Raw genomic sequence first — 21,425 nt, 5'->3', positions numbered from 1 at the left:
TGACTGAACACCATAGAGCTGAAGGCGACCGATAAAGTGGACAGAGGCAATGTGCCTGTGAGTTAGATTTGCTTCATAGGTTTTTATTAAGAAACAAGAGAGTTAGGCAGAGCTACACAAAGTAAGTGGCCAGAGAGTGGTAGAAAACTGGAACGCTCTTCCGGAGGCTATTGTAGGAGAAAACACCCTCCAGGGATTCAAGACAAAGTTAGACGAGTTCCTGCTGAACCAAAACATACTCAGGTAGGGCTAGTCTCAGTTAGGGCACCAGTCTTTGACCAGAGGGCCACTGCGTGAGCGGACTGCTGGGCACGATGGACCACTGGTCTGACCCAGCAGCGGCAATTCTTATTTTCTTACAAAGTAATAGAAAGAAATAGAGTAAACCGTGCAACCAGAAGGAAAGTATTATTGCACAGATAATATGAAAGTATGAGAAATTCTGGACCCAGTCCACTGATCCGTTCGGACATGTCGTCTTGCGAAGGGGGTAGCATGAGCTATGGAGGCCTTGTGACCCAGGAGGCACATCAAATGGTTTGCACAATAGAGATTTGAGTACAAAGATCAAGTCAAATATCTCATATACGTATTCCCTTACTTGATTCTCAAGTTTCTGACCTCACTACTCTCCTCTTTTAATAGAAGATGAGACCGGTTTCTGCAATAACTTTGCATATCTTTTTCTTTGCTTTCATTCCATAAGGGGATGCCCTACATTTCCATTCCCCGTTCACCATAGCTTTACTACACTTCCCTTTTTTCCAGCCTATTTCTTAGGAAGTGCTATTTCTTCCTGCCATTCTTGCATTGGCTCTAGTCATTTTCAAGCCATAATAGAGCTCTCTCATAGCCCTCATGGGGAGCATTTTTAACATGTGTCTTTGCTCCAAGTCCGCCACTATTTCTTTCTATGGTCCGCAGTCATTTTTTTTCTCTCCTTCCTACAACGTTTTTTCCCAGTTTTCCCATGCTTTCATTTTGCTTGACAAAATTCCCTTTCACTCCCATCTCTGTCTTCCTGAGCCACACCTGGGTTTACCTGCTTTTTTTGGTCTGGTTGACCATATATGTCCATTTGCCACTTTCCATTTACTCTTTTCCTTTTGAATCTTTCTGGCGTCTTCCTCGCCTATGCTTGGATTCCCCTGCCGCTGTGAGGTTGTCTATTATTTACAACCTCCATTACTATAGTATTCCCTGGATTCCTCATGAGGTTAGGGTTCATCTGCTTAGTCTGTATTTATTTCATTCTTTTGCCTCCGCCTACTTGTATCATACAGTATACCTGATTTTCTTGCGAGGCAACACACAGTTATATTTCCTTAGAGGCCTACTTTCCCTCCATCTCTTTACTAAAGCTAGGGAGTCCCACATGTGAGAATATTCTGCCTGCTTTAAGAATAAAGCACAGTTACTTATCATAACGGGTGTTATCTGGAGACAGCAGGCAGATATTCTCACAACCCGCCCACCTCCCCTGGTTGGCTTCTTCACTTAGGCATAGAACTAACAACCTCGCGAGCTAGCATTGGACGGAAGGCACTCGCGCATGCGTGTTGCAGGCAGTTTCAAAGCTTTGCTAAAACCTTAAAGTGACAGTACACTTTACCACTGTCCATACCGGGGTTCCGTGGATGACGTCTCTCACATATGAGAATATCTGCCTGCTGTCTCCAGATAACACCTGTTATGGGAAGTAACTGTGCTTTATCAAAGGTTTTCCATGCCATTGAATAATTGGCATCTGTTAATAAAAAATCACATAAACCTGAGGATATATTATCCTGGATTTTACCATACTATCAACAGTCTAAATTGTAGTACAATCGATGCGGAAATATTACTATCCTTCTAGCTTTCACCGTCACTTTTTTGACCAGTTTGGCTACCTTCATCACATACTACCACACCCAAGTCCCGCTCTTCTGTCGCGCACATAAGTTCTTCACCCCCTAAACTGTACCGTTCCCTCAGGTGTTTGCAGCCCAAATGCATGACTTTGCATTTCTTTTCATTAAATCTTAGCTGCCAAATTTCAGACCATTCTTCAAGGTTCGCTAGGTCCTTCCTTCTGTTATTCTACTCTATTGCAGATTTTGGTATCATCCTCAAAGAGGTAAAGCTTACCAGAGAGCCCTTCAGCAAGATTGCTTACAAAAATGTTAACAAGAACATTTTTATAAGCAATATTGTCGAAGGTGTGTCTTTGAGAATACATAGATCCTGTCTTCTGAGACTCTGAAAGTTTCAACACAAACATATTTATATAATATTTATCGTATGTTATTGTTATATGTGTTAATTACCTCATGAGACGACACCCAAACCAATTTACACTTCATCGCTGTGACTTGTGGGTGACAACCTGCCAAATGTCTTACATGGGCGGAAAAAGGATCTCTGGTTCCTGATATAAAGGCAGCAGATATAAATGAGATGCTGTCTTTCCCTAGCCCAAGGAGTGCATCAGGGGACTGCTCCTCCCCCTGGCTTTTTGATTAGCATATGGTTAACAATTGGGTGGTTCAGACAAGAGAGAAGAAGGGCTGAGATCTATTATTCTTAATTATTATTTCTTTCAGATTTAGCGCATTATTTTTTCTTTACTCTGTTAGACACTGCAACAGCCAAAATTTCTCTGAACTAGCATAGAAACAAAGACATAGAAACATGATGGAAGATAAAGGCCAAATGGCCCATCTAGTCTGACCATCCGTAGTTACCATCATCTCTTTCTCTCTCCGAAAGATCCCAAGTGCCTATCCCTTTTGGGTTCAGACACAGTCTCTGTCTCCACCACCTCTTCTGGGAGACTGTTCCACGCATCTACCATCCTTTCTGTAAAGAAGTATTTCCTTAGATTACTCCGGAGCCTATCACCTCTTAACTTCATCCTATGCCCTCTCATTGCAGAGCTTCCTTTCAAATGAAAGAGACTCATGTGCATTTACATCTCATAGGCATTTAAACGTCTCTATCAAATCTCCCCTCTCCTGTTTTTCCTCCATAGTATACAGATTGAGATCTTTAAGTCTATCCCCTTATGCCTTATCACGAAGACCACACACCATTTTAGTAGCCGGGTTTTGGAAAGTCCATCCAAGCATCCAGACAGTACTCTAAAAAGAGGACATGTCCATGTTTTCCCGGACATTTGGTAACCCTAGTTTAGAAGAGCCTGGCAATGCCCAGGATTTACATTATTTCATTAGGGTTCATGACAAAGATAGCTTGGTTTGTGTTTGTGTAGGTTTGGAGAGAAGATTGGCCATATCTGATGGTGTAATCTTGACATTATGGGTTCTGGTATGAGTATCACTTTCCTGGTTTGTGGAGTGATGGGTATAGAGAGAGCTTAATCATCTATCGAGATAGGAGAGGTAGTTTGTGTCTTGTTTGGTTTCTGATGGTCGTAGCTGTTATTTGTGGAGGAGGCCTAAGAAATTTTCCAAATAGATTGTTGTTTAGGCCTTTATGAAAGTTTTGGTAGGAGAGGGTGTTTCTTAATTGTTCTGAGAAGATAGCAGACTGAAACTTAGTCGGTTATCTTAGACTAATTTAAATTTAGCTCTAGCCTGTCTGAATATGGCTAAAACTGAACTTGTCTTTCTGCCTAAACTCACCTTCCCCCCTTCCGTTGTCCTCTATTTCTGTGGATAACACTGTCCTTCTCCCTGTCTTGTCAGTTCACAACCTTGGAATAATCTTTGACTTCTCTCTCTCCTTCTCCATTCAGATCTAACAAACTGCTACAACCTGTCGCGTCCTTCTCTATAATATTACCAAAATCCGACCTCTCCTTTCCGAGCACACTACCAAAACCCTTGTCCATGCTCTTATCACCTCGCGCTTAGACTACTGGGTAAACCCATGGGGAGTCCCGCAGGGCTCCCCCCTATCCCCTACTCTGTTTAACATTTACCTAGCCTCTATGGGAAATCTGCTGCAAAGCTTAAAAGTCAAATTCTATATCTATGCTGATGACATCACCATAGTTCTTCCCTTAACAAATCTGACTTCTGAGACCAAGAACCACCTGGCATCAACTTTAAAGCAAATCGAATCTTGGATGGCCGAATTCAAACTCAAACTCAACTCAGAAAAAAACAAATTCTTCCTGGCGAGTCCAAATGACAAAATAAAAGATACCTCAATTTCCTTGAACGGCCAGATCTTTCCTATTACTGACACCATAAAAATACTGGGAGTGACACTTGGCCGCTACCTCAGTCTAGATGCTCACACTGAGTTACTGATTAGAAAAGGCTTTTCGACATTGTGGAAACTAAGAACCATCAGAAAATACTTTGATGCAGCATCATTCCGCTTACTTGTGCAATCTTCCATTCTAAGCCTGCTCGACTATTGCAACATCATTTATCTAGGGTCCTTCAAGAAAACCATCCAAAGACTCAGAATCATTCAAAATTCGGCAATTCGACTGATTTTTGGTATAAAAAAATGGGAACATATAACCCCCTACTACCAAAAACTTCACTGGCTGCCCCTGGAAGCAAGAGTACTGTTCAAATTTGCCTGTCTATGTTTCAAATCCATTCAAGGCTTAGCCCCCATTTATCTGGTTTCCCACTTCAACTTGGACTTCTCCATCAGGCCCACTCGCAGGGTACACATGTTTAGCCACCGAACATTAAAGGCCTGCTGATTCAAGAGATATCTGGGCAGAACTCTCGCCTTCCAGGCAGGCCAACAGAACGATTGGTTGGGTAACATCATTAAGCATGCCTCATCCTATCTTAACTTTAGAAAACTAGTTAAAATAAACCTATTCAACCGATTTGTTACCAAGATCTCTTAATGCCTTCCATGTACACTTCCTACATTTACGCAACACCTCTCTCTGTGTCTTTCATCCTGTCTTACTCCCACTCAACTTGTATCCTCCCTCTCCTCTTGTACTTGATGATACCACTGTAATTATTCTTCGCTGATTGTCCAGCTAACTGCCTCGAACTACCATGGCTTTGGCGGTATATAAGAATAAAAATTGTTATTATTATTATTACTGCAATGTTCTTCTCTCAGGCCTCCCACTCATCCATCTCTCGCCTCTTCAATCCGTTCAAAATTCTGCTGCATGACTCATATTCTGTGAGAGCCGCTATTCTCACATTACCCCTCTCCTCAAGTCACTTTATTGGCTCCCCATCCATTTCTGAATACAGTTTAAACTCCTCTTGCCGACTTACAAGTGGGTTCGCTCTGAAGCCCTCCCTCATATCTCTCCTCACTTATCTCCCCCTATGCTCCCCTCCCCCCCGTGATTTGCGCTCATCATGTTTGTAGTGTACTGTAAGCCCTTCTTATCCCTACCCTTCTCTTCCACTGCCAACTCCAGACTCTGTCCCTTCTTTCTTGCGGCACCGTATGCCTGGATCAAGCTGCCTGAATCAATACGTCGTGCTGCATCCTTGGCAGTATTCAAATCCAAGCTAAAAGTCTACTTTTTTTGAAGCTGCTTTCAACTCTTAACTCACTGTCATTCCTTCGGCCAGAAACTCTCCAACCCCGAGGTGACCTGTCTGTCTATCCAAATTAGATTGTAAGCTCTTCTGAGCAGGGACCATCTTTTGAATGTTACATGAACAGCGTTGCATATGCCTTTCAGCACTATAGGAATGATAAATAGTAGTAGAAGGACTCTCCTCCCAGCCTTTTCCCCCCTTCTTATCAGACCTTTCTTATTCCATCTCCACTTCCCCGCTATCATATGATTCCCCGGCCCTCTTGTGCCCTCTTCCTCTCCCTTCTAACCCCGGGTTTAAGAGAGGCCTGCAAAATCCTTCACCCACTTGTGCGCCCTAGAAATTTCATCAGCTTACTATGGGAACAGCGGTGCCATGGTTTTGCAATCTCAATGAAGTGACAGGGAAATACTTTTAAAACCAATTGGAGGAAATCTTTTTTCACTCAGAGAATAGCTAAGCTCTGGAACTCGTTGCCAGAGGATGTGGTAAGAGCGGTTAATGTAGCTGTTTAAAAAAAAAAGGTTTGGACAACTTCCTGGAAAAAAAGTCCATAGTCTGCTATTGAGACAGACATGGGGAAGCCACTGTTTGAACTGGATTGGTGGCATGGACTGCTGCTATTATTTGGATTTTGGCCAGGTACTGGGGACCTGGATTGTCCTCCATGAGAACGGGCTACTGGGCTAGATGGACCCTTAGTCTGACCCAGTAAGGCTATGTTCTTATGTTTGTACTGTCTATATAGCTTTATTTCCCCAGTCCAATGCCGGCATTGGAACCAGCACACAACTCTGTGTCTGTATATGGCCGTTTGGTGGAGGATGGGCCGGGGAGGGCTTTGACGGAGAATTCAGTAGTTGGAACCTAAGCACAGTACCGGGCAGAGCTTTGGATTCTTGCCCAGAAATAGCTAAGACTGGATGGACCATTCAGGTCTTTATCTGCCGTCATCTACTAATCTAATCTAATCCTTAGGTTTGTATACCGCATCATCTCCACGTTCGTAGAGCTCGACGCGGTTTACAATAGGAGAAATAGGAAGGAACTACAACAGAGGGTTAGAGGTAGAAGTGTGAAGAAAATTGAGAGGACTTGGGATGCCAAGATATAAGAGTTTCCTTGATTCCTAAGTTGGAGGGAGACTTACATTTTTTGAGAAAAGCCAGGTTTTCAGATGGAGGGAGCTCAAGTTCCGAAGAGGGGAGGTAAAGTTGTTCCAGAGCTCAGTGATTTTGAAGTGGAGGGAGGTTATGTTACTATGAGCACTTTTAAAGCTTATTACATGAACTGCGCAATCTCAAACTGGAGGCCTCGCTAAGCAGCTGAAGTTACCCTGGAGCGTGAGATCGTTAACTTTTATTTATGTTGCACTAGTACAACTGGTCCAAAATTGTAACAATAAAACCCCCAAACCATATGGAAAATAAAACTTACCATGTAAGTGAATAAACATGGTTAAAAATTAATCATCCATCTTATAATGCACCATAACCCCCAATGTAATCACACTTATATGAGCTCAATACACAATATTCACTCAAAAGTGAATGTAATCCGTTGTATATTTCTGAGATAAAATCATAAGCAAATAATTCTGTCTCATTGATAATATTCATAACGCTGGATGAGATAAGCGAGTGGACACCTGATATTGCAACTCAACTCTAATAAACTCCAGCGGGGCGAACGTGCCCAGCCAGGCAGCTCCAAATCTTGTTCCCAGGAAGAGAAACTCATTTGTTACAAAGAGAATCAGCTGTTGCTTTGCACATTCACAGCCACTGCCAGAGTCACAGAGAAGCATTCACAGCACACACTCTTCCAACTGTAACCAACTTTAATGCTTCTCTGCCCTGACGATACACTGTAATTATGCTGAACATAAGAATTGCCGCTTTGGGTTTCTTGGCAACTTAATCAAGGAAAGGGAAAGTGGATGGGATTTCATATATTTTTTTATTTATTCAATTTTCTATACCGTTCTCCCAGGGGAGCTCAGAACGGTTTACATGACATTATTCAGGTACTCGAGCATTTTTCCCAGTGGGCTCACAATCTATCTAACATACCTGGGGCAATGGGGGGATTAAGTGACTTGCCCAGGCTCACAGGGAGCAGCACAGGATTTGAACCCACAACCTCAGGGTGCTGAGGCTGTAGCTTTAACCGCTGCGCCACTCTAGAAATCAAAATGTATTAGAAGTGAGCCAAGTAAAGGACAATCAAGCGAATGTGACATCACTGATGAGGTTGGCTCTTATTGGTGGAATGAGGCATTATGACATCACAATCTCAGCTCTGGTTATCAGAGGCTGAAACTTTTCACACTATTATTTACTCAATTTTCTATACTGTTCTCCTGGGGGGGGGGGGCTCAGAAAGGTTTATATGAATTTATTCAGGTACTCAAGCATTTTTCCCTGTCTGTCCTGGTGGGCTCACAATCTATCTAATATACCTGGGGCAATGGGGGGATTAAGTGACTTGCCCAGGGTCACAGGAAGCAGCACAGGATTTGAACCCACAACCTCAGGGTGCTGAGGCTGTAGCTTTAACCGCTGCGCCACACTCTCCCTATGTGGCTTGCCTGTGGTCACAATCAAAGTGGTTTACATATACAGGGACTTATTTGTACTTGGGCAGTGGAGGGTTAAGTGACTTGCCAAGAGTCACAAAGCGCTGCAGCTTCCCAGGTTTTCAGGACACCGCACTAACTACTTGGATTTTGCCCCCTTTGTTCCCCCTTTCCTTCCTTCTGTAGAGCCCAGAGACCATCCTTTGATTGAGAGACCCGCAACCAGGCTCTCTCCTGTGTAGTCGCCCTGTGAATCAGTGTGGGGTCTCCAAAATAACGGACCTGCTCAATGACTCTCAGGCTGACTTACCTCTGAGGTCAACTTTCTGTTTTGAAACTGACCAGCATGAGAGGTCCGAGGAGTGGGAGAAAGGTTCTGACCTGGTCTTATTGAGTACCCTCATTGCATATATTAAATCTCAGCAAGCCAATATTACGACGGAAGTGTGGTAATCTAATCTAATAATTCATTGCTATATCGCATAACCAAAAAGTTGAATGCGGTTTACATAAATGTCAAATAGCATAGAAAAGGATCAGATTAGTTAGGTACTAAACAGAAACGTTTTCAATTGCTTTCGAAAATCATAGTAAGACTTGGAACAAAGTAGTCGAGGGTTTAATTCCCTGTCCCAGAAAGCCGCTTGGTAGGCGAGCAAACGGTGATGACATTTTTTCACACCGACATCTGAACTGGATCCAACAATGGAGAATGAATCGAGAAGATAAGTGGAAGTCATACCAAAAAGAACTTTATAACAAAAACACCCAAAGCTAATAAAAGGTATGGAGAACTTGGAATACGAAGAACGACTAAAGAGACTGGGATTGTTCTCCCTTGAGAAAAGGAGACTGCGAGAGGATATGATCGAGACTTTCAAAATACTGAAAGGAATCGACAAAATAGAGCAGGAAAAAAAAATTATTTGCAATGTCCAATGTGACACGGACAAGAGGACATGGACTGAAGCTAAGGGGGGACAAGTCCAGGACAAATATCAGGAAGTTCTGCTTCACGCAACGAGTGGTGGACACCTGGAATGCTCTCCCAGAGGAGGTTATTGCGGAATCCACCGTTCTAGGATTTAAAAGCAAACTAGATGCACATAGAGGGATATGGGTGACTACAATTACGCCAGGTGTACACCTGGCTGGGCCTCCGCGTGTGCGGATCGCCGGATTTGATGGACCGAAGGTCTGCTCCAGAGAGGGCGCTTCTTATGTTCTTGTAATGCCTCATTCCACAGTGCCTCAGAGCCAACCTCATCAGTGATGTTCCAATGGAGTAGCAACATTCCAGAATCAAAAGATTCTAGAACCCCAAACAGTATCAAGATTCCAGGCAGAATCTCAAAGAATAGCAAGATTCAGAACCCCAAAGAGTAGCAACATTCCAGAGCTGAGATTGTGACACGGACAAGAGGACATGGACTGAAGCTAAGGGGGGCCAAGTCCAGGACAAATATCAGGAAGTTCTGCTTCACGCAACGAGTGGTGGACACCTGGAGTGCTCTCCCAGAGGAGGTTATTGCGGAATCCACCGTTCTAGGATTTCAAAGCAAACTAGATGCACATCTCCTTACGAGAGGCATAGAGGGATATGGGTGACTAAAATTATGGGTGAATGTCGATGAGACTATAAGCGTAGTACTCCTTAACTCTGAGGCCTTTTCCTGCACAAACAGTGTGCTTAAAAAAAATGCTTAAAAAATGCTCAACACATGACTAATCAACTGGTTTAAGACGAGTATAAGAATAAGTGACAGAATATAGATCATTTCATATGAGTGGAGTATTGATTCTTATTGTATACTGACTACTAATACCACTCAGTTATAATTTTTTGAAGCTTTGTGACTAGAATTACGCCAGGTGTACACCTGGCTGGGCCTCCGCGTGTGCGAATCACCGGACTTGCTGGACCGAAGGTCTGATTCAGAGATGGCAGTTCTTATGTTCTTAATGCGGCCTCAATGTGCAACCAATGCAATTCTTTGTAAAAGGGACCAACATGAGATAGGAAGGGAAAAGAAGGATATGTACTGAGAAGCCTATATTTAAAAAAAGAGCTGAATCCTAAATGTAACCTCCTATCTTAGATTTTAGATTTGTGCCCTTTTTTCAGTCAAACTTAAGAGCCTAAAAGTGATCTTAATTTAGAGCTTAAAAGTTCTGCTTATAAATTTAGACCTGCCATTCATCTGCCTAGATTTGTGTGTCTTACTTGTGAGCCAAACACTACTGAAATCTGTGCAAACTTCTTCTTTCCTGCTCTAAATCCGCCCTGTTACAACCCACTTTTTATGCTTCTAAATTTAGGAGTTTAGGGGCTACCATTCAGTGGATTTTAAGCCTCTGACCACTCTCGCTAGAATTAGGCCTGGATAGTCAATGCTAGGCCGTGTCTGTTCTCCAGCACTGAATATCCAGGTATATATGGTCATCTGAAGTTAACTAGGCACTGGTCAATATTCAAACCAGTGTCCAGTTAGCGTGGTGGATAAAGCCTTTTTACCATCCTAACTTAATTCACTTAAGCTGGTAGTGGATTGAAAATTGCTGCTAACCAGTTAAGTAATGGCTGTGCTCAAAATGCACCCATAGACCACTCCTTGGCTATCCAGTTTGCAAATGGTCCGCTAGAGACATTTCCTGGTTACGGTAAATGCCGCTGAATATCAGTGGTTGACTAGCTCAGAAGCCTCTCCTGCCCAGTTAAACCCCTTTGAATAGTAGGACCTTCAGTGGCATAGTGAGGGAAGTTTGCGCCCAGGGCAGAGGCACCTGGCATCCCTATGCCCTCCCCTCAGAAGTGAGGAAGGGTCCCTTAGATGCACTCTTCCCCACCCCCCACCTCTTCAAACCTTCTACTCTTCATTAACAGTGAGCAGGGTCTCCTATCCGCTGTTTGCACCGGTTGAACCTTCCTTCTGATGTCATTTCCTGGTCCCACAAACAGAAAGTGACATCAGAGGGAGGGCTGAGCCCAACATGAGCAGTGGGGAGGAGTTCTTGCTCATTGCCAGCAAAGACTAGAAGACTTGAAAAGTGAAATTTAAGAACCTCCCCCAACACCGGGGGGTGGGGGGGGAAGAGAGATGCCGACAGCCCTCTACCCCTTCCACTCACCCCTAATACTCCACTAGGACCCTTAGGGAAAGTTTGAGTATAAATGTAGGCACTTGGCTCTAGTAAATTTTGAAAAAGCGCGATTTAAGAGCATAACTCTCATAATTAGGGGCCTAATATTCAGCTGAAGACAATCCACATTTTACTGACCACTGCCAGCATTATCCCCAGATATTCAATGCAAGTTTATGTCCAGGTTCCAGCACTGAATTTCTGAGTATAAGGATGCAGCAAAAACAGAGCTGGTTAAGTGTGATATGTGGACCACATAAAGGTAGGACTGACTTAAATGGTTCTGTTTATCCTGTTAGCTGAATATCCACCTTCAAAATAGCCATTTCAGACTGGGGGATAACCAGACTATTCAGCTGCTGACTATGACTGGTTAGTCCCCAGACAGGTGATTTCAAAGGCCAGGAGCCTCTCCTGGCTATATAAATCACTTTAAACATCGGGCCCTAGGAGCATAAATTCCCTTGAATATTGGGGTCTGTTGGCCACCTATCCATAGCTTACACACCAGAGCAAAGCCTTTAGGACAGGGGTGTCCAATGTCGGTCCTCAAGGGCCGCAATCCAGTCGGGTTTTCAGGATTTCCCCAATGAATATGCATGAGATCTATGTGCATTCACTGCTTTCAATGCATATTCATTGGGGAAATCCTGAAAACCCGACTGGATTGCGGCCCTCGAGGACTAACATTGGACACCCCTGCTTTAGGAGAAGACAATATCCTTGGTGAACGCTGTTCGTGGACTCCCCGCAGAAACTAATGACAAAGTCAAGAGGATGAAATGCTGTGAGGCTATTATTATGCCACAGACTCCTTTTTGATTAGAAAAGGTGCACAAAGAGAGCTCGCTGAAATACAGAAGAAAAAGCACAATGGCAAACGTTGGCAGGAAATGTAAGAGACTGAGGTTCATTATTGTATCTTCCCCCCCCAGTGTCAGTTATTTACAGCCCTTCCAGGCAGGGCCAGCTGGAGGGAAGGACAAGCAGAGTGGGCATCGTTGAATGTGGTTAGAGCTACAGCCTCGGCACCCGGAGGTTGTGGGTTCGAATCCCGCACTGCTCCTTGTGACCCTGGGCAAGTCACTTAATCCCCATTGCCCCAGGTACATTAGATAGAGCGGGAGCCCGTCGGGAAAAATTCTGGAGTACCTGAATAAATTGTAATCCAGGTAGAATTGTAGGATATGCAGAATATAAATTATTATAAAGAAAGAATGTGTGAATCTGGAACGCAGTGGACTCCCCAACTAAGACAATCTGCCGCCTCTGGAGGGGTGACGTTCTCTCTGCCTGGGGGTTGCAGCTACCAACTCAGATCCATCCCTCGTGCTGTGTCAGACACAGGCATTAAGCTAAAAATCAGGTATTGGGGTAACTTTCAGGCCCCAGCTGTGGAGTGACATAATTGGGCACCATTTTCTTCCCTTGCTAATAATAAGTAAGTCAAGTCAGTCATTTGGCAGTCTAATTGGTCGAAAGAGCTTTCCTTTCCCATGCTATGAGAGTATTATGCCGAGGGCTGTAATTCTCCCTAACACAGAGGCAGAGGCTGGACCCTCATGCGGTGACCTTGTGACTTATCACCCATATTCCCGAGGGCTGATAAAAGAATTACAAGTGGAAAGTGGCAGCAGAGGGAGATGTGAAAGGCTGCTTGGCAGAGAGCCCCGAGTGCCTGACACTCCTCACGTAGGTCCATTCAGCTGCATGGACTGCCAGCATCGCATGGCTCTTAAGGTGGATCCCTGCAGTTCTCATTCGCTCAGTCTGACTAGGAAGCCACCTCACTCCAGGCTGATACAGTCCTGGTTTTGTCCCGCCGTCGACTGCATGGGTTAGCCTGTTTGATTGATCTGGAGCAAGGTGCTCTCATTTCGAATTAGAGAAAGGGAAAGTGGAAGTGGCATGTGAGGATGGCGGAATGGATGTGCTGTTTTTATAGAAACCACAAAATCTCACTTTCACCGTAGAACAGTCCCAGGTATTGCTCATTTCCTGCACTCCATGTTTATACTGAGTTTCTCAGAGCAGATACAAGGCAGAAAGGTCCCCAGAGCATAGCCACTGGCAGAAAAGAAGCAGGGAGCCATGACCCCAAATACCCCATGCACCTGACATATGGCGGGCAAACACCTCTGTTTATGCCATGGATGTTCTTTGTTTCTCTTCATCATATATGAGGTGGTTAATTTATCACCTGTCTAGCTCTTTTTTAAAATAGCTGATATTCACTTGCTGGGCTAAGGACTGAGCTCTCCAAAGGAGGCCAATGTCATGGAAAGCAGAGATGGCCAGCCCTATACACAAGAGAACTGTGTGGAGAGAAATACAGAGATGTCAGGGCACTGGCCATTTAAATGTAAAGAAGTTTCAAGTTTATTTAGGGTTTGTTATACCGCTTATCTTACTTCGATTGAGGATTATACAAACTATTAATACAAATTAACGTTTACGAGACGTAACTAATGTATAAGAAACAGGAGGTTGTGGGGGGAGGGGACTCCATTAAATGTATAGGCTAGCAAGACACTTAGGGGCAGTACAAAGGGGAGCATAGAAGACACAGTTTTAGATTTCGACGGCATCAGGGAATAAAAAAGTTTTCAGCTTTGATGTGAAGCGCTCTAGTTGGGGTTCTTCTCTTATATGGGTTGGGATAGAATTCCAGAGTGAGGGGGCAGTTACTGAAAAGATAGAGGATCGGATTGTATCGTAATTTACGTGGCGTAATGAAGCTATTGTGAGTAGATGCTGGGATTGCGACCAAAGTGATCTAAGGGGTGTGTAAGAATAGCCTTTCTGGGTCAGAACAATGGTCCATCTAGCCCATTCTCATGGTGGCCAATCCAAATCACTAGTACCTGGCCAAAACCTAAGGAGTAGCAACATTCCATATAGAACCCCAAAGAATAGCAAGATTCCGGAATCCCAGAGAGTAACAAGATTCTAGAATCCCAAAGAATAGCAAGATTCTAGAATCTCAAAGAATAGCAACATTCCATACAGAATCTCAAAGAATAGCAAGATTCCGGAATCCCAGAGAGTAACAAGATTCTAGAATCCCAAAGAATAGCAACATTCCATACAGAATCTCAAAGAATAGCAAGATTCCAGAATCCCAGAGAGTAACAAGATTCTAGAATCCCAAAGAGTAGCAACATTCCATACAGAATCTCAAAGAATAGCAAGATTCTGGAATCCCAGAGAGTAACAAGATTCTAGAATCCCAAAGAATAGCAACATTCCATACAGAATCTCAAAGAATAGCAAGATTCCGGAATCCCAGAGAGTAACAAGATTCTAGAATCCCAAAGAATAGCAACATTCCATACAGAATCTCAAAGAATAGCAAGATTCTAGAATCTCAAAGAGTAGCAACATTCCATACAGAATCTCAAAGAATAGCATGATTCCGGAATCCCAGAGTAACAAGATTCTAGAATCCCAAAGAATAGCAACATTCCATACAGAATCTCAAAGAATAGCAAGATTCCAGAATCCCAGAGAGTAACAAGATTCTAGAATCCCAAAGAGTAGCAACATTCCATGCTACTCATCCAGGGCAAGCAGTGGCTTCCCCCCCTGTCTTTCTCAATAACAGACTATAAACTTTTCCTCCAGGAACTTGTCCAAACCTTTCTTAAAACCAGCTACATTATCTGGGAGAATTGGTTGTTAAGGCCTTGAATGTGAGGAGTAGTAATTTATATATAATTCTGTATGAAATGGGGAGCCAGTGTTCTTTAATCAGTAGTGGTGTTACTTGGTCATATTTTTTTGCTTTCATTATGAGTATACTAGACCCAAAGACTTTCTGGTTCTGTAGCAGTTTCTTTTCTTGGACCAGGATGAGCTACCCAACACTTTTTGTCTGCTTTCATTGCCTCCTGCCACGAGAAGACCACAGAGAGCAGAGCAAAGGCATAAAAGAAAGAGTCCAGCTGTCCTCAGGTGCTCCCACAGGCAGAGAGCAGCGGGAACACCGCAGCAGATGAGGAGTACCACAGATCAGACCCAGAACACTCATGCACACAAAAGACATTTGGCACTCCAGATAAGTGCATAGTCTAATTTGCATAACCCGATACTTGCATATACCCCCTCTGTTACTAGCGTGTAGTGCGGGTTTTAGCGCCGGCAGTGGCGGTAACTGCTCCAATGTTCATAGGAATTCTAGAAAAGGAGGGGGATAGTGCCTTATGTGCATACAATGATATTCCAGGTCCTGGAACAGTTTTTAGGCAAATATACAGTTTTCTGTGGCTAGTGCCAAAAGCACTTAATTACCGTATTTGCCGGCGTATAAGACGACTTTTCAGTACCTTAAAATCCTCCCCAAAGTCGGGGGTCGTCTTATACGCCGGGTACTGTTTACATGCAGTGGCGTACCAAGGGGGGGGGCGGAGGGGGCGGTGCGCCCCGGGTGCCAGCCCTAAGGGGGTGCTCCCGGCCTTGCCGTTCAATCCCCCCCCCACCCCCGAAGGACCGCTCGCCCCACTGACCTTCCTGCACCACCTGTGAAGCAGTCCGCAGCAGGATCGCGAAGTCAGCGTCAGCGATCCCGCCCCTCCTCTGACGTCAGAGGAGGGGCGGGACCGTGGCGCAGGAAGCAGCGCAGGGATCGCTGACGCTGACTTCGCGATCCTGCTGCGGCTGCTTCATAGGTGGTGCGGGGAGGCCAGGGGGGCGAGCGGTCCTTCGGGGTGGGTCGGGGCATCAGGCCTTCAGGGTGGGGCGGGCGGGCAGGCAGGCAGGCTTTCAAGGGGGAGGGGGTGACAGGCAGGCAGGCAGGCCTTCAAGGGGGGACAGGCCTTCAAGGGGGGAAAGGCAGGCAGGCAGGCCTTCAAGGGGGAGACAGGCCTATAAGGGGGGGACAGGCCTACAAGGGGGGGGACAGGCCTTCGGGGGGGTGCAGGCCTTTGGGGGGTGCAGACCTTCAAGGGGGGGACAGGCAGGCAGAAGGTTGTCTAGAAGGTGTGCGGAAGAAGGGGTAGTCTTATACGGCGAGTATATAACAAACTCTATATTTTAACTGTAAAAGTTGGGGGGTCGTCTTATACGCCCAGTCGTCTTATACGCCGGCAAATACGGTATATATGTTTCCTTGGTGATTAGTCAGCACAATGTGTGTTTATTGCATTGGACATAGTTGTTGGATTTTTAGCAGGTAAATTCTTTTTTCTCAGATAAAAGAGATTGCACCAAGTTTCCTATTAGTTAGCTTAACTGATACCTGTGTATTTTTTGTTAAGAATTCACCATTTCATAAACTGTTGGGTTTTTTAGAATTAAAACTGGGAGCCATTTCATTACAAAACTTCTGTACTTGCATTTTACTGTGCAAAAAAAAAAAGCCTCCAGCCCACTATTCAAAAGCTCTTCTAGATCACATGTGTCAAACACAAGGCCCGTGGGCCGTATCTGGCCCGCCTGGCCTTTTTATGTGGCCCGCGGCAACGTACGTTTCCAATCTTCCCCTTCTGAGCCCAGCGTGTCCTCCCCTCCGCAGTGGTCCGACGCCGCCACCGCCACGCTGGAAAGTCTGCCAGCCTCGGCAGCGCTGTTCGTGGCTCCCCCTCCTGCCCTCCGTCCGCCGCTGTCCATCCGGGCGGAAACAGGAAGTTGCGTGTCTGTGGTAAGCAAATTAATAGAAACGCTTTTAAAACAGAGAATGGTGAAGTTTCTGGAATCCTATGGATTACAGGACCAGAGGCAATATGGATTCACTAGAGGTAGGTCTTCTCAGACAAATCTGATCAATTTCTTTGACTGGGTGACCAGAGAATTGGGTAGAAGGAGTGTACTAGAGGTGGTGTATTTCGATGTTAGCAAAGTCCTTGACAGTGTTCCACACAGATGTCTAATAAATAAACTGGGTGCCCTTGGGATGGGTCCCAAAGTGACGGGCTGGGTCAGGAACTAGTTAAGTGGAAGACGACAGAAGATAGTGGACAATGGAGATCGTTCTGAGGAAAGGGATGTTATCAGTGGTGTGCCTCAAGGTTCTGTTCTTGGGCCTGTTCTTATTAATATTTTTATAAGCGATATTGCTGAAGGGCTATCAGGTAAGATTTGCTTCCTTTGTGGATGATACCAAAATGTGCAATAGAGTAGACACCCCAGATAGTGTGAATAACATGAAGAAAGACCTATCGAAGCTTGAAGAATAGTCTGAAATTTGGCAGCTAAAATTTAATACTAAGAAATGCAAGTCATGCATTTGGGCTGCAAAAAACCAAAGGAACGGTCCAGTTTAGGGGGTGAAGAGCTTATGTGTACAACAGAAGAGTGGGACTTGAGTTTTATTGTATGAGATGATCTTAAGGTGGCCAAACAGGTTGAAAAGGTGATGGCGAAAGCAAGAAGAATGCTAGGGTGCATATGAAGAGGTATGCCAGTAGGAAAAAAGAGATATTGATGCCCCTATATAATTCTCTGGTAAGACCTCATTTAGAATTTTGTGTACAATTCTGGAGATCGCACCTTCAAAAAGATATAAAAATGATGGAGTCATTCCAGAGGAAGGCTACTAAAGTGGCGTGTGGTCTTCGTTATAAGGCATATGGGGAGAGACTTAAAGATCTCAATATGTATATTTTAGAAGACAGGCGGGAGAGGGGAGATATGATAGAAACATTTACCACATAATCCACAACCTTCAGCACAAGCTGGGGACAAGTGTCCTTCTCCGTTGAGGGTAGGCGGCACAATTTCATATGACAGACACGCACCACAAAAGAGGCTGCCACAGCCGCATGGATGCCTAAGGAAGCAACATTAAAAAGCTGCTTTCAGCATCACTAGGGAGGGTTGTGCACCTAGTGACTTAAGCCACTGCCAGATCCACCTTAGGCTGCTCAAAAAGCTGTTGAAACTTAGGCATCATAGGATGAAGCTTAGACATAGTTTTAGTCAGCCGAAAAGAGCTCTCAGGAGTGTCCCAAGGCAGTAAGATCTAGATGTGCAGGAAAAAGGATGTCAGAGCATTAGAACGGCTCATGACAAAACACTACAATGTAGAGGGCTGACTCTCAAGTTTCAGCTCCTTCATGGCATCAAAAATAAGTGGTGGATGGACACTGATTTGAAGAGCCAGTGGATGGACGGATCCTCACCTGGATCAGGACTATCCGAGGTATCCTGCTGATCTGGCCCAAAGAGGGTATCAGCATCATCCAGGGTGGAAACAGTGTCCAGCAACAAAAGAAACATAGAGTCCATGTGCCAACTGAGCCGGGATAGAGGGGGCCTGAACAGGGACCTCCGACAAGGAAATGATCGGCCAGTAGCGTTGAATGCGAGGCCCAAAGCTACAACCCCTTCCCCATGTCCGCTGTGGCATGCAGTACAAGGGCGCTCATCAGCTGGCAAACCGGCACAATCCAAACATGTAGTTGACAGATTAGGAGCCGAGGAGTCCAGCCCTACTGATTTTATGCAAAATTGAGAGGTTTTGAGGTATAAATGAAACTCTTAAAAAAAGATTGATAAAATCCAAGATAGCCACCGCCAGCAAATTTGCACCAAAAATGGCCCTAAAAAATGCTAAGGAAAAATTTTAAAGGCTGATATGGGGGTTTTGAAGGTCAGAGACCTGAACCCTATCGCCAGAAACTGCCCAAAATGTTGTTTTCAGACCACCCCCGATTCATCCTATAGGATATAATGGAGGTATACTCACAGTCTCTGAACTGCCATGCCTGTCAGCTCTTTTCACTGCAGTTGAATGGAGGGAAAGGAATTTCTGCCTCAGAATTGCTCCAGATGGTCCTATCTTCACGATCTTCAGGCTGCCAGTTGGACAGACCCAAACCGAAACCTCCACCCCATCGGAACCTCTCCACGTGACCAGAGGCGGGAAAACGCAGCCTGCGCCCTGATACCCTGAAGGCTGTTACTCAGGATGCAATCAGCCTGCGCTTAAGCCTGATAAGGTCAGAAGGCAAAAAAGCTCCCAGGGGAACTGACCCTGAGCCCGAAAGATGACACACAGCAGACTGGCCCCACAGGTCCACACGAAGCTTCCCTGTGAGGTGATTAAATTTGCAGACGATACTAAGTTATTTAGAGTAGTGAAGACACAGGAGGATTGCAAAGATCTGCAATGTGACATAAACACGCTTGAGAAATGGGCCGCGACATGGCAAATGAGGTTCAATGTGGATAAGTGTAAGATGATGCATGTTGGTAACAAAAATCTTATACATGAATATAGGATGTCCGGGGCGTTACTTGGAGAGACCCCCTCTGGAAAGAGACTTGAGAGTGCTAGTCGACAGGTCGATGAAGCCATGCGCGCAATGTGCGGCGGCGGCGGCAATAAGGGCGAATAGGATGCTAGGAATGATTAAGAAGCAGGATCACGAACAGATCGGAGAAGGTTATCATGCCACTGTACTGGGCCATGGTACACCCTCACCTGGAGTACTGCATCCAGCACTGGTCACCGTACCTGAAAAAGGACACGGTACTACTTGAAAGGGTCCAGAGAAGAGTGACTAAGATGGTTAAGGGGCTGGAGGATTTGCCGTACAGCAAGAGATTAGAGAAACTGGGCCTCTTCTCCCTTGAAAAGAGAAGACTGAGAGGGGACATGATCGAAACATTCAAGGTACTGAAGGGAATAGACTAAGTAGATAAGGACAGGTTGTTCACCCTCTCCAAGGTAGAGAGAACGAGAGGGCACTCTCTAAAGCTATAAGGGGATAGATTCTGTACAAACGTAAGGAAGTTCTTCTTCACCCAGAGAGTGGTAGACAACTGGAACGCTCTTCTGGAGTCTGTTATAGGGGAAAACACCCTCCAGGGATTCAAGACAAAGTTAATCAAGTTCCTGCTGAACTGGAACATACGCAGGTAGGGCTGGTCTCGATTAGGGCAATGGTCATTGACCTAAGGGCCGCCGCGTGAGCAGACTGCTGGGCACGATGGACCACGGGTCTGACCCAGTAGCGGCAATTCTTATGTTCTTATGTGCTTCCTTTCCCAGGCAGAAAACCCCTCCAAAGGAGGTCTCACGTCACCAAATCCACTGAAAAACAAACTAGTAGAGCAGATCAGAAAGCCTTCTCCACGATTCGCTTGCAGAAATTGAAACTGGGAAAGTGGGAGGAGTACATGAAAAAAAATGTGTGGATTTCTGCAAGACTCGGTTCGCTGTTATGGACTGAACAGCTGTCGTTCAGAATCCAGAGGGGACATAACAGAAACTGAAATGACTTCATTTAGACCAGGGGTGTCCAACCTCCGTCCTTGAGGGCCACAATCTAATTGGGTTTTGAGAATTACCCCCAATGAATATGCATGAGATCTATTTGCATGCTCTGCCTCTGTTGTATGCAAATAGATTTCATGCATATTCTTTGTGGAAATCCAGAAAACACAGCCTGGTGAGGGCTGAGGTTGGACACCCTGGGGATAGCCCTGCAGAGAGCTAATCTGGCACTGGCATACAGGAAATGCACTCACTCAGCAGGACTGCTCTGTTCTCTCCTCCTAACTATGCCCAGGAAAAAGACTGGCCCTGAATGAGTCAACCACAGGAAAAACAGATGAATAACTAATTGATAAACTACTAGACATACAGATGAACGAATAGCTGAAGAAGTGTTAGACAGCTACAGATGACTGATCAAATGGACAAACATATGGGTAGATAGACATAGCATTGAGAATGCTTTCTAGGCCTCATCCCTTCATTCTGTATAATATTTCCTGTTAGGATAAAAGTACCTGGAAGATTATTTAAACATGGGTTCAGAGTAATAGCTCTGCTCCTCCTGAACTCTGCCTTTCTAATATCAATCCCTTTCAGATTAAATATGATGCACACATGATGTTTTATAAGATGTGGAGTACCATTTCCTTATGCCTGTAATGACAAAAATGTGGTATATCAAATCCTCTCCCCTTTCCAATGGCATAGCCAGACCTAGTTTTTGGGTGGGCTTGAAGTTAACATGGGCGAGTGCTTCGAACCTCCATAAATACATTTATTCAGAGCTTCTATACCGCTACTACAGAGCGGTTTACATGAGCTTCTGTAGAGATGTTACAATACATGGCCTCTATGGTGGTGTTGCAGAGTTATTAATACTGGCATGATTAGGCCATAATCCATCATCCTACTTATGTTACTGGCACAGTGATCATCCTACTTCTATGCATACGTTTATACCAAATCCCATGTAAGACTAGGTTTACTATTGCAGCTA

Source organism: Geotrypetes seraphini, chromosome 3 (genome assembly GCF_902459505.1).
Source record: "Geotrypetes seraphini chromosome 3, aGeoSer1.1, whole genome shotgun sequence".
Taxonomy (NCBI): Eukaryota; Metazoa; Chordata; class Amphibia; order Gymnophiona; family Dermophiidae; genus Geotrypetes; species Geotrypetes seraphini.
Note: the sequence above shows the minus strand (reverse complement) of the source record.